At 42.6% G+C, this 12,346-nt stretch overlaps 1 pseudogene; it reads left to right on the top strand.

Annotated features, from left to right (window-relative positions):
* The first annotated feature begins 10,916 nt into the window (after window positions 1–10,916).
* On the top strand, window positions 10,917–11,462 carry LOC129401913 (PRELI domain containing protein 3B-like; annotated as a pseudogene).
* The last annotated feature ends 884 nt before the right edge of the window (window positions 11,463–12,346 follow it).

The following is a 12,346-nucleotide window of genomic DNA, read 5'->3' on the forward strand; positions in this document are numbered from 1 at the left end:
AAGGCTGCTGATGCACTCGCCCCACAGGTACAGATTTACCTGCTGGTGATACCAAACCCCCCTCACAAATTTTAATCTTAGATTTGTATCAACAGTTGACACTTTTTTCTACAATAAAAAAATTCTTAAAGAAGAAAAAAAGAAAATAAACCCTTTTTCTTCTTTCACGCTACATACAGGGTCAAGTGTAACTCAGTGGTAAAGTATCTGCCTTGCATGCACAAGACCTGTACTCAATTCCAAGCCAACCCTGAAAAGAATTATTTCAATTGTTACACATTTATGTATGTGTATGTACAAATTTGATATGTCTGATTGTTATGAAGTTACATTAGAAGGAATGAAAAGAACAGTAAAAAATTAAAAAGTAAAAAAATGTTTTCTTTCTATGAAATAAAATTATGCATGCCATTCTGGTTAATTGATCTGTTTCACATCCTAGGGAAGGAGATTATAGGGCTCTAAACTTAATCCAGCTGTGCTTTAGCAGATGGTTTGAAGATATTCATGAAACTAAACTTAGAAGTTCTGAATTACATTTACAACTCTGAAACCTGGGTTGTCCCAGCACTCCAATATTCCTACAGTCTGCTGTGGGAATATTCAGTCGTTTAAAGTGACTTCTTTACTCCCAAAGCCAGAACTGAGCAGAGTTCAGAGGAACTTGCTGACGTCAGTAATAGTGAGGTAGAACTGCAGTCTTCATGTAACTCAAGCAAGAAATACTATTTCATGTTGTTATAAATCACTCAGATTTCTGAAGGTTGTTAGTCTCTATTTGCAAAAGTAAATTTATTTTAGTTATCTTTGTTAGTATTGCTTGATTCAACTATATTAATAAATCCTCAACTGGCAAACTCATTTTCATACATTGCCTTTCTGAATCTTACAACTCTTAGGGGGAAAGGGACAAGTGATTCTGGAGAAACAGAAGCAGAAACCAAGAACTCACCTGAGACATCACAAGTTAAGTCTCTAGTGCTGGAAAACTTAGAAGAAACTTAGGTGCAGTTGAAGAACTGATTGCAAAAGCTGGTAGAGGCAACAAGAGTAAAACTGTAAGCATCCTTATCTTATGAGTCTTTCTTTTTGGGTCACACCCAGTGATGTTCAGGGCATACGCTTGACTCTGCACTTGGATCAGTCCTGGTCCTTATAGGGTGATTGGGGGACCAGATGGGGTCTCAGAGATTGGATGGAGTCTGCAGCATACAAGGCAAGCACCCTGTCCATTGTACTATCTCTTCAGCCCTCTGATTCTATGAAAGAAGTAAAAGTTGAAACTTCTCAGGGCCAGAAAATCAAATTTGATAGATCTGGGAATAAGTCAACAATAAATGTCCTTGATAAAACAGACAGACCCATTACCCTATCTCTTTACAAGTCCCTCACTGCTGGGGAAGGCTTGGTGAACTGCTTAGGTACATTTTAGATTGTTCTCTAAATGCTGAGAAGATTCAGTAGCAGTTCAGAGCTGAGCACAATGACAGTCAGGAACCAGCCTTTATTTTCCTTTTTTTTTTTTTTTCTGAAGACTTCTGGAACCCAGCCCCAGCCATGCTCAAGGCTCCTCTCCACACGTTTGGACGAGCCTCATGCATGAAGGAACTGGCAGAGGAACCCAGGTGTGTGGGACCCGGGGCTGAGATCTCCAAGCCTGCTTGGATCAGGACTGGGCCTCCTCTGCCCAGATCCCCCATTTTCCAGTAGCTAGGCAGTCACAGACAGAAACTGCCCCCTAGCACCGTGTAATCCCATCAATGGCCAACATCCAGCCTAGTTCTCTCTCTAGGAGAACCTGGCAAGCTACCAAGAGTTTCCTGCGCTCATGGGAGAGCCTGGCAAGCTCCCTGTGGCGTATTTATATGCCAAAATCAGTAACAATGATGGGCCTCATTCCCCTGACCTTGAAAGAGTTTCCAACGTGGCATCCTTGGGAAGGATGAGTAAAGAGAGGCTGCTAAAATCTCAGGGCTAGGAAGAATGGAGACGTTACTGAGACCGCTCAAGAAAATTGATGATCAACGGGATGATGATGATGGTGATGATGATTATTTTTATGTATTTTTATTAAAACAATGTGACTTACAAAGTTGTTCACTATACAGTAGGTTCAGGCATTTAGTGTTCTAACACCACCAGTGTGACCTTCCCTCTACCAATGACCCCATTTCCTCTCCCATCTCGAACCTACCCCCTTAAGCATAGAACAAATTTTTAAAAATTTTATTGAATCACTGTGAGATAGAAGCATATAACAGATTAATTTTTATATTACTTGTTCCGACAAAACTTTAAGAGATGGTAAATAGAATGATGGGAGAAAAAAATCACTGTGTCAATTTTTGATTGCTATATGATTTTAACCACATAAGTAAGAAAAATAAAACACTTTCAGACAATGTAATAAAATGTTTATGTTCATTTATATAAGTATATTGTATTTAATTTTATATTATATTTGTATGTCATTATAGTAATAATCATGCCTTATCTGTCTTTAATATACTTTTAAAGAAATTCTGTGCTAATACATTTTGGACTTTACATAAAATAGGTAAGGCCTACTTCGGTAAATTTTTTTCCCCTATGCTTTATTAAATACTGTGGATTGCAAAGTTGTTCATGATGATTTGCCACAGGCATTCACTATTCTAATACCAACCCACCACCATTACCACCTTCCCCCCACCATTGTCTGCAATTTTTCTAACCACCCCTCAAGACTGCCCCTGTAGCAAGTCAACAAAATTTATTTTATATTGCTTGTTATCATTGAATTTCTAATAGAATGATAAAAAATATTTCCTTGGATAAAAATTAGTGTAAATTGTTGTATCTAACCATGAAGACAATAAGTCCTTGTATGAGGGATTATTACTGGGGGCGAGAGCAATAGCACAGTGGTAGGGCGTTCGCCTTTCATGCGGCCAACCCGTGTTTGATTCTTCCTTCCCTCTCGGAGAGCCTGGCAAGCTACCGAGAGTATCGCACCCGCACGGCAGAGCCTGGCAAGCTACCCGTGGCATACTCGATATGCCAAAAACAGTAACACAAAAAAGCCTCATAATGAGAGACGTTACTGGTGCCTGCTCGAACAAATCGATGAGCAACGGGATGACAGTGACAGTGACAGTGATGAGGGATTATTTAAATCTGGTTACAGGTTAATTATTACTGTTTGGTTAGTCTGTGTTATGTTGGTTAGTCAAGATTGGTTGTCTTCTATGTTAAAGCCCATCCAATTTGGAGTGCTACTAGTGGATTATCAGCGTTTTAGAGTTTGGAGATGTTCAGGAAATCCAGAATTTTTTGAATGGGTAGTACAGCTGGACAGTGGAGAGCAAGTGTCTGTGTGGTAGTCTTCTGGAAAGTGGCTGACCAAACGGAAGGGAGGCAAGTTGTCCTGTCTGAAGTTGTCCAAGCTCAGCCAGCTTCCAGGAAACCCTGACAACTGCCTACAAGGAGGACACCAGCTGAAATAAACTTAGATCAGTACACATCAGCAATTCACAGCCAATTTGTGGACTCATGAGAAATATTATATGGTAGTTGTTAAGCTCAACTAAATTTGGGATGTTGATTATACAATAATAGCTAGCTAAAAAGGCTACATACAAGGTATTCATGAAGCAGTATATTGTGCTTTAAATAAGTTGGAATGATTTTTTCAATGCATGGAACTAGTAGCACTGTAGCACTGTTTTCCCATTGTTCATCGATTTGCTTGTGTGGGCACCAGTAATGTCTCCATTGTGAGATTTGTTGTTACTGTTTTTTTGCATATCGAATATGCCATGAGTAGCTTGCCAGGCTCTGCCGTGTGGGCGGGATACTCCCGGTAGGTTGCTGGGTTCTCCGAGAGGGACAGAGGAATTGAACCCGGGTCAGCTGTGTGCAAGGCAAACGCCCTACCCACTGTGCTATCGCTCATGGAACTAGTAATTTTTTAAAGCTGTATTTTGGAGAACAACTTAGTGAAAATGGTCTCTCAATTTAGTTTTTTTGTTATTTCATTCATAGGGACATTCACTTTTTTTCATTTACACATTGTTAATGTGAAATCATCTGTTAAAGTTTCTGAGAACTCTTAATTCAACTTTTCTTTGTAAAATTGGTTTTAAAAATCCCTTTGATATGGGACATATCAGAAATACTACTAGCTCTAAGAAAAACATAAAAACTTGCCCTTTGTTACAGTATGGATAGAACTGGATCTAGGGTCATACTAAATGAAATAAGTCAGGAGGAGAAAGAAAAAATATCAGATACTCTGAATCACTTATGGGATATTGATAAACAAACAAGATCACATCTGAGTGAGATATCAAAGTGGCGAAGGGGCCCAATGGACAGTGGTGAAGAACGTTGTTTGATACTTTAGCTATGAACTTTGGTTATGGTTGTAGTATGGTTGCATATTCTTTGGACAGCTATAAAACTGTGCTCCTGAAACATAGTTATAAACTAATGTCATATCAATATAATAATTTTCTCCATATTTGTAATATCTAACTTTTAATCAAACACTTTTAAACAGTCAAATTCATTGCAATGTGTTGAAATCTCCAAATGTAGTCCAGAATAAATCTTTGAATTTATGCTTGGTGTCCTACCTAAATATCAACGCAGATTTTAAGCAAATAATTTTGTTATTATTGTTGGATATCATTGGTTTGTCCTGCTCCCCTTGCCACTAGGAGCTTAGGTATATCAGTCACGCCCATCAAAGTGCTCCCGAGTCACTCCCATTCCTTTGTTTATCTGTAACCACTTCTACCAGTTTATCTGCTCTTCCTCTAATCAAACTCTGTTAATTTGTAACCTTGCTAGGACAGTGAACTTGTATTGTAAGTTAATATTGTCTTTCTCCTCTCTTATGTCTTTTGAATAGTTTACTTTAAAACAATATCCTTTTTGTATGGACAAAGAAAGACAGTTGTTAATATGCTTTGGTAACATGGGATTCAATTGGCTTCAAATATTATTCATTCCTGGGCATCTGCTTTCTCGACTTAAGCCTCAGCTGCCCTTACTTCCTAGCACCCCAAAAGTAGGGTCCCGACGAGGGACGGGACAGACCCAGGGCAAGCAGTGAGTTATGTGCTACCCTGGCATCGAGATGGGTCTGGCCAAAGCGCCTTATGCTTAACTATATGTTAAGAGCTTGGTCATGGACATGTGATGTCATGATCCAAAAGCAACGATGAGACTAGGACCCTGCTAGGGCTAGGAAAGACTAATCTGGCCTGAGCACTGTAGTCTGAGATCGAGGTGACCCCAGGAGAGCAATTCTATAAGCTTAATGCATCTCTTGCTATGTCCATACAAAATGATTTATAATATGAATACTTATATGTTAGTTGGACAAAGAGAGGAGAAACACACCCAGGGGATTCCTCTCTTGGGCGGATGTCCTGCTGAAAGAGATTCTGTCCTAGTGAAGCATCCCCTAAGGGATAGAACTTTACCCCCTATTGATTGTGACCACACCTATGCATAAGCCCCGGCACCCCCGGATGCGGGGGAGGGGGGATTTAAGGTGGCTGTGAGAGGGGGCTGGGGGCGAGTGCTGTCGAGTTCCAGGGCCAGTCCCAGGGCCGTCCCAGGGCCATATCTGGAGAAGCTAGATCGAGACCTAGACCCAGAGGAGAAGGAGAATGAAGTAGGATGGGGGAGGAAGAAGCAGGAGGAGAATCAGAGGAGAATGGAGATGGGAATGGAATAAACTGCAACTGAAACCAACCCGTCTGGCCTCCGTTCCTTCCTTCACCTGCCTCATCATCGCCATCAACCTCCCCAGGGTGGGGGAAGTGGCTGGAGACTACCGAATGTGGGTGGCGGGAGAGACAGCACCATCGCCCTGTGCCCTGTGCCTGGCATGGTGCTGTGAAACGCTCCTCACCCCTTTCTTTTTCCTTTTTGTGTTTTTACACATATTATCATTGTTATTCTTTTGGTTTTGGGAACCTTATCTGGTGGTGCTTGAGGACTATGGATGGCTAAATGCTTGGGGTTACAGTGGTGGAACTCAGGGGACCGTGCGATGCTGGGAATTGACCCAGGCCTCATGCTGCAGAGCATGTGGTCTAGCCTTTGATCCATCTCCCTAGCCCCTACGTAAATATTTTAATATTAGTTTTATATCATGTCGTGGATGTCTCCCTTATTGTACAACAGAACGGTCCTGCTGGTTTTCCACTGGGATGGAACCTTGCATTCAGACAGGTAGCGTGTGAAGAGCCGAGTCAGTGTATTGATGAGTACTGGCGGCAGATTCTTCAGGTGTTCGGGTCTGACCTTGTCCGAACCGAGTGCTATATGCGTCTTTACTGACGAAATGGTGTATTGGATTTCAGAAGGGAAGATGTTGGGAATGACATATTCATCCTGTGGAATTTGGTATGTGGGCAGGTGTACGTGGCTGTCAAAGAGATCCGAGTAGAAGTGAATAATCCTCTCCATTACCTTTCTGGAAGATGTGATAGATCCATCAGGACATTGGAAGGCAGTCATCTTGGTCTTGTAGTTGGCGAAGGACAGGCGAGCATTGAGAATACTTTTCCCGGCTTCTGCCACATCAGCCAACACTGCTGCTATTCTCTCTTTGAGGTCTTCCTTTATCATTTCTTTGCACAGCTTTGCAAGCTTGAATGTTAGCTTGTGGTTGCCTGAGGCTCGCAACAAACCACGTTGACTAATGAGCTCGAGAGTTTCCAAAGACAGGCATCTGTTTGTGGCTTTCTCACTCTCGGCATTCTTCCTGCAGTCATAGAGGTGCTGAACCAGTGCCGTATTTCTTGTGGATGTTGTTAAGGACGGCATCTTCCCACGTTGCCGCAGTAGTGCCAAAGAACTCCCAGTTGGTGGTCATTCTGGGAGTTCTTTTCTTTCTTTTCTTTCTTTTTTTTTGCTTTTTGGGTCACACCTGGCAATGCACAGGGGTTACTCCTGGCTCTGCACTCAGGAACCACTCCTGGCGGTGCTCAGGGGACCATATGGGGTGCTGGGAATCGAACCCGGGTTGGCTGCGTGCAAGGCAAATGCCCTACCAGCATGCTATCACTCCAGAGTTCTTTTATTAAACTTAAACTTTGCAGACCTTTCTCCCCGCTCTGTGAAGTAGAATTTTGCATGAAGGAGATAGTGGTTTGATCCTGTTTGGAATTTTGGGATAACAGAGACATCAGTCAGGCAAAACCTTCGATTGAATATGATGTGGTCAATTTCATTGTGGAACTGTCCACCGGGAAACTCCCATGTCCAGCGGTTAGATTCAGCCTTCTGGAACTGTGAGTTACTATGGATGATCTTGGTCGACATGATGAACTCAGACAGCCTCTCACCCAGATCATTCCATTCTAGGCCATGGGTCCCAATGTGAAGCTTTTCGGGTGACCTTTTCGGTCCTATTTTGGCATTAAAATCACCAACAATGACCTTGTAGAAGGTGTGGTCTTCTTTATAGAACCTCTCCAGTTCCATGTAGAACTTCTCAATTTCTTCTTCATCGTAGTTGGATGTTGCTGTGTAGACGACGAAGATAGAAACTGTCGGCAGTGAGCCACATCTATTCAAGCGTAATCATTCTATTTGGGTTATTAGGCATTTGAATGAATCAATGCTCATGGCCAAGTTCATGTTAACAAGGACACCAACACCACCTACACCTCTGTTGTCACATGTTCCCAGGAACAATTCTTCTCCAGTGTCAACAATGGCGTTATGTGATCGATGTCTTCTTGTTTCAGTCAGAACAATGATGTCGTACTTGATCTTCTGTGCTTGCACCATGAGGTCCTCAATGATTGCTTCCTATGCCAGTGCACGTGCGTTGAAAGTACAGACAGTCATTTTAGTCTTTCTTTGTTTTGGCAGTCTAGTTCGTCCCTGAGATTTTTTCAGCCTCTCCTTGCTCATTTTTCTTATCGCTGCTGTACTGGGGGCTTTTTCGGTGTCAGGTGAATGAAGCTCATTGTTGTTACTGTTTTTTGGCATATCGAATACCCCACGAGTAGCTTGCCAGGCTCTGCCCCTCTGCCCTGTGGGCTGGGTACCCTCGATAGCTTGCCGGGCTCTCTGAGAGGAATGGAGGGTTTTAGGGTGGCCTCCAATCGTCCTTAGAGGTGTTCCCATGGTTCACACCATATTTTAACCCTATCAAATATGGTGCAGGAATTATGGAAAATCGGTATTAAGTGTTTTATGGTGTGTTGCGCGGCCGCTTTGCGGCCGCGTGGTCAAGAGAGTGACCTGGAGTGTGGCGGTTGCTGAATAGTGAAGGTAGTGGGGGTCGGCTGGTGAGGTATTTATCTGGGTTGGATAGGGTGGGGCGTCTGGGTTTGACCCCCTCCATCAGGTGCCGGAGATTGGGAAACTATTGGCCAATCTGCCTGCTGTCTGTCGTCTACAAGTTGTTCACTCGTGTCATCCTGAATAGGCAGAACACTAGATGAAGGTCAACCATATGAGCAAGCCGGGTTTCAAAAAGGATTCAACATGATCGACCATATCCATACAGTGACCAAACTCATTGAAGTTTCACAAGAGTTTAAGATGCCGCTCTGTCTAACATTCATCGACTTAAAGAGGCCTTTGATTCTGTTGAGACTGAAGCGATCATCGAAGCCCTAACCAAACAGGGAGTTCAAACTCAGTCCATCAAGTTCCTCTGTGAGCTGTATTATGGATTCACCACCAGGATCTCACCATTCTACAAGGAACTGATCATTGACATAAAGAGAGGGGTTCGGCAGGGTGATACCATTTCACTGAAATGCTTCAGTGCCACCCTTGGGAACTTCATACGACAACTGGAATGGGAAGGAATGGGAGTGAAGATAGACAGTCGGCAACTACACCACCTCTGCTTCGCTGATGACATTGTTCTCATAATGCCAAACATTAGCTAAGCGGCACAAATGCTGGCCAACTTTGACTGTGAGTGTGGAAAGGTCTGACTGCAGCTGAACCTCAACAAGATGATGCTCATGAAAAACAAACTATTCCCTGATTCTCCATTTGCTCTCAATGGAACGAACATCTTTGAATCCAGCAGTTATGTGTACCTGGGTCGAGAACTCAACATGAGGAATGACTTGGCGCCAGAACTGCGCAGGAGGAAGACGGCAGCATGGAACGCCTTCAAGAGCGTCAAAGAAGTGGTTAAGAGGATGAAGGATCTCCGACTCCGGGCACATCTTTTTGATTCCACCGTTCTTCCTGCACTAACGTACGCCTCAGAGACCTAGGCCCTATGCAAACTGGATGAGAATGCTATTCGGGTATCCCAAAGAGGAATGGAAAGAGCTATGCTAGGAGCATCATGTCTCACTCAAGTGAGAGAAGGAATCCGGAGTTCTGACCTCTGTCGATGATCAAGAATCAGGGATGCTGTCTCATTTGCCAAATATCAAAAATCAGATGAGCCGAACACGTAATGCGATTCAGAGATACCGCTGGACTAGAGCTGTTACCGACTGGATTCCACGGGACTTCAAAAGACCGCATGGCCATCCACCAACGAGATGGTCAGATTTCTTCATCAAAACCCTGAACGAATGGTTTGAGGCTCTTTGTGTTCCTGGAGCGAGCAGATATCATTGGGCTACACTAGCACACGACAGGGACAAATGGATACATTACTGGTGCTCACTCGAGCAAATCGAAGAGCACGGGGAAGACAAGTGACAAGTGACAAGTGACTTGCAATACAGATATTAAGAGGTCATCATGTTTGTTCAGGGTGTGTAGTGTTTTTATTGGGAAGATACAGCTGGAGTAGCTTTTTTTAAAACTGGGCGTTTTGATCCCTGAAGCGCCGGATATCAGAGGCAGACAGAGGATCTTGTTTCTGGGTCTCGTTGAGCCTGGAGTCCAAGGTCGCAAAGTTCTGCTTTACCTGGTTCTGTGGTCTTCACTCATGCATGAGGTTTGGCCCAAGTGTCCCAAAAATGGCCTGGAGCATGGTGGTGGCTGGGTAGTGAAACTGTGTATCTCATTGTAATTCAATAAAAAAATGAACAAATTAACAAAAAAGTTGACAATTTTTCACAAAAAATGCTATTAACTGAGACTTCTCTACCTCTATAACCATTATTAGTATGCTCACTACTGTCATACTGTCTTAGTCACTTCTTTTTTATTTTTCAAATAACAATTTTTTACATTTTTTAATATTTTGTTTTGGGGGGTGCACAGCTAGTGATGCTCAAGGTTTTGCTTCTGGATCTTCACTTGGGAATTACTCCTGGTGGTACTCAGGGGATCTTATGAGATGCTGCAGATTGAACCCAGGTTGACCACGTGCAAGACAAATGCCCTGCTCACTGATTATCTCTCCCGTCCAACAATCAAGGTGAAGATTTTTTTTCAGAATAAATCCTTCCCACCTTTCCCAAGACCCCAAGACACTGATGCAGTCCTCAGTGAGGGGGTTGGGAAGGATCTACTGTGTCTTGCCCCCTGTCTTAGTCACTTCTGTCTTAGCATTTACATCATATTGGGTTTGCATTTAACTTTTTAAAATTTAATGTATTGAACCACAATTTTATAGGTTCCTTATATATTATTCTTAATTTCATTGCAGCACAATAAATACATTTATTTTTTAGGAATTTTAATCACTGTTAGTTACAAAGTTATAACTTATTCATTAATAAGTTTCAGGCTTACAATATTCCAACGTCTATCCTTCACCAGGGTCTACTTACTTCTACCAGTGTTCCTGTTTCCTCTCCGCTCAGTCATACACATAAAAATGAAAAAATCATAGCTCACATCTGGAGAATAATGATATTTACAAATGGACCAAAGACCAAGGTAGAGGTGTAAAACTATAGAACTTGCAAAATGTAACATAAGCAAGTCTATAACCTTAGACTATCAAAGAGGTGTTAGGCTAGTGTGTTGGCACCATGAAGACCCAGACTTCAGAGAACATCTTTGGCCCTTGGGAAAGTGTTAGAATGGCTTCCATGCAAAAATACCCCAACCCCACAAATCCGAGAGTGGTGTGGGTAGAGGTACTGAACAGGCATATCAATTGCTCTGCAGAGTGAGACCTGCCTTCCATTGTGACGTCTCTTATTGGTGGCGCAAGAGCTGAAAAGTATATTCAAGAACATTCTGTAGTAGATACTGTAGAGAAAAGAGTGGAACTTAAATCAATTACTACTTCATTCACAAATACGATGCCGTAGATGAGAGATGTACCTACAACCCATATCCTCAGGACTCAAAGAACTGTTTTCACTTAAGAATTTATCATCCCTGTGAGGCAGTTAGTCTCAGCAGTTTGTTGAAGGTTTGATGATGAGTTCAATGTCCTCAAATGCCATCAAAGGCCTAGAAGCTATGGAATGGGTAATTCACACATAACAGACTGAGATTAAAAAATTGATGGTCTTGGCAAGAGGAAACACCAGATACCTATGGAGTCTACAGCATTTGTAGAAAAATAAAATTGCTATGCAGCAGGCAGCTCCCACGCCTCAGCAACTGGTAGTGTGTTTATTAGTTATTTAAAAAATGACTATAAGTTTAAAATCTTAAACTGAGGACAGGCTGTGTCAGATGTCTTTGTTATGTTATTAATTAGACATCAACAAGCCTAATAAATAAAAAGTATTATTCAAAATTAGTTTTCAAATTATTACCTAGTTTTGAGGATTCCCGTGTTTATAAGAAAATATAACAATTTCTCCTTTTCCTCTTTGGTTTTTGGACAAACTTTGGCAGTGCTCAGGGCTTACTCCTTGCTCTGTGCTTAGGAATCACTCCTGGTGGTGCTCAAGGGACCAATTTAGCTGTTGGAGATCAAAGCATTTGTGGCTGCAAATGACACTTCCTATGACACACCCTACCCATACTCCAACAGAACCACACCACACTTGATGGGGTTCACAGTAGGAGGCAACCAATCTTAGAGGGTAATTTTTTTTATAGATAAATAAAAAAAAAAAGCACACAAGCCTCTGTGTAAAACACAAAAATAAAAAGAAAAGGCACGGGCGGCGAGGCAGGTGAAGGAAGGAACGGAGCCAAGATGGTTGGTCTCCCTCGCAGTTTATTCCAATCTCATCTCCATTCTCCTCTGATTCTCCTCCCGCTTCTTTCTCCCCCATCCTACTTCATTCTCTCTCTCTCGATCTGTGGATCTGGCCCCCGTGGATCTTGCCCCCCAACCCACTCTCACAGCCTAGTTAAATCTCCCCAGCATGAGGGGGTTGGGGCATACACATAGGTGTGGTCAGCAGTAGGGTAAGGTTCCTTTCCCTCAGGGGATGCTTCTCCTAGGACTTAATTCTCTTTCAGCAGGAGGATCCATCCAAGGGCGGAGTCCCAT

This window comes from Sorex araneus, chromosome 2 (assembly GCF_027595985.1).
Source record: "Sorex araneus isolate mSorAra2 chromosome 2, mSorAra2.pri, whole genome shotgun sequence".
Classification (NCBI taxonomy): domain Eukaryota; kingdom Metazoa; phylum Chordata; class Mammalia; order Eulipotyphla; family Soricidae; genus Sorex; species Sorex araneus.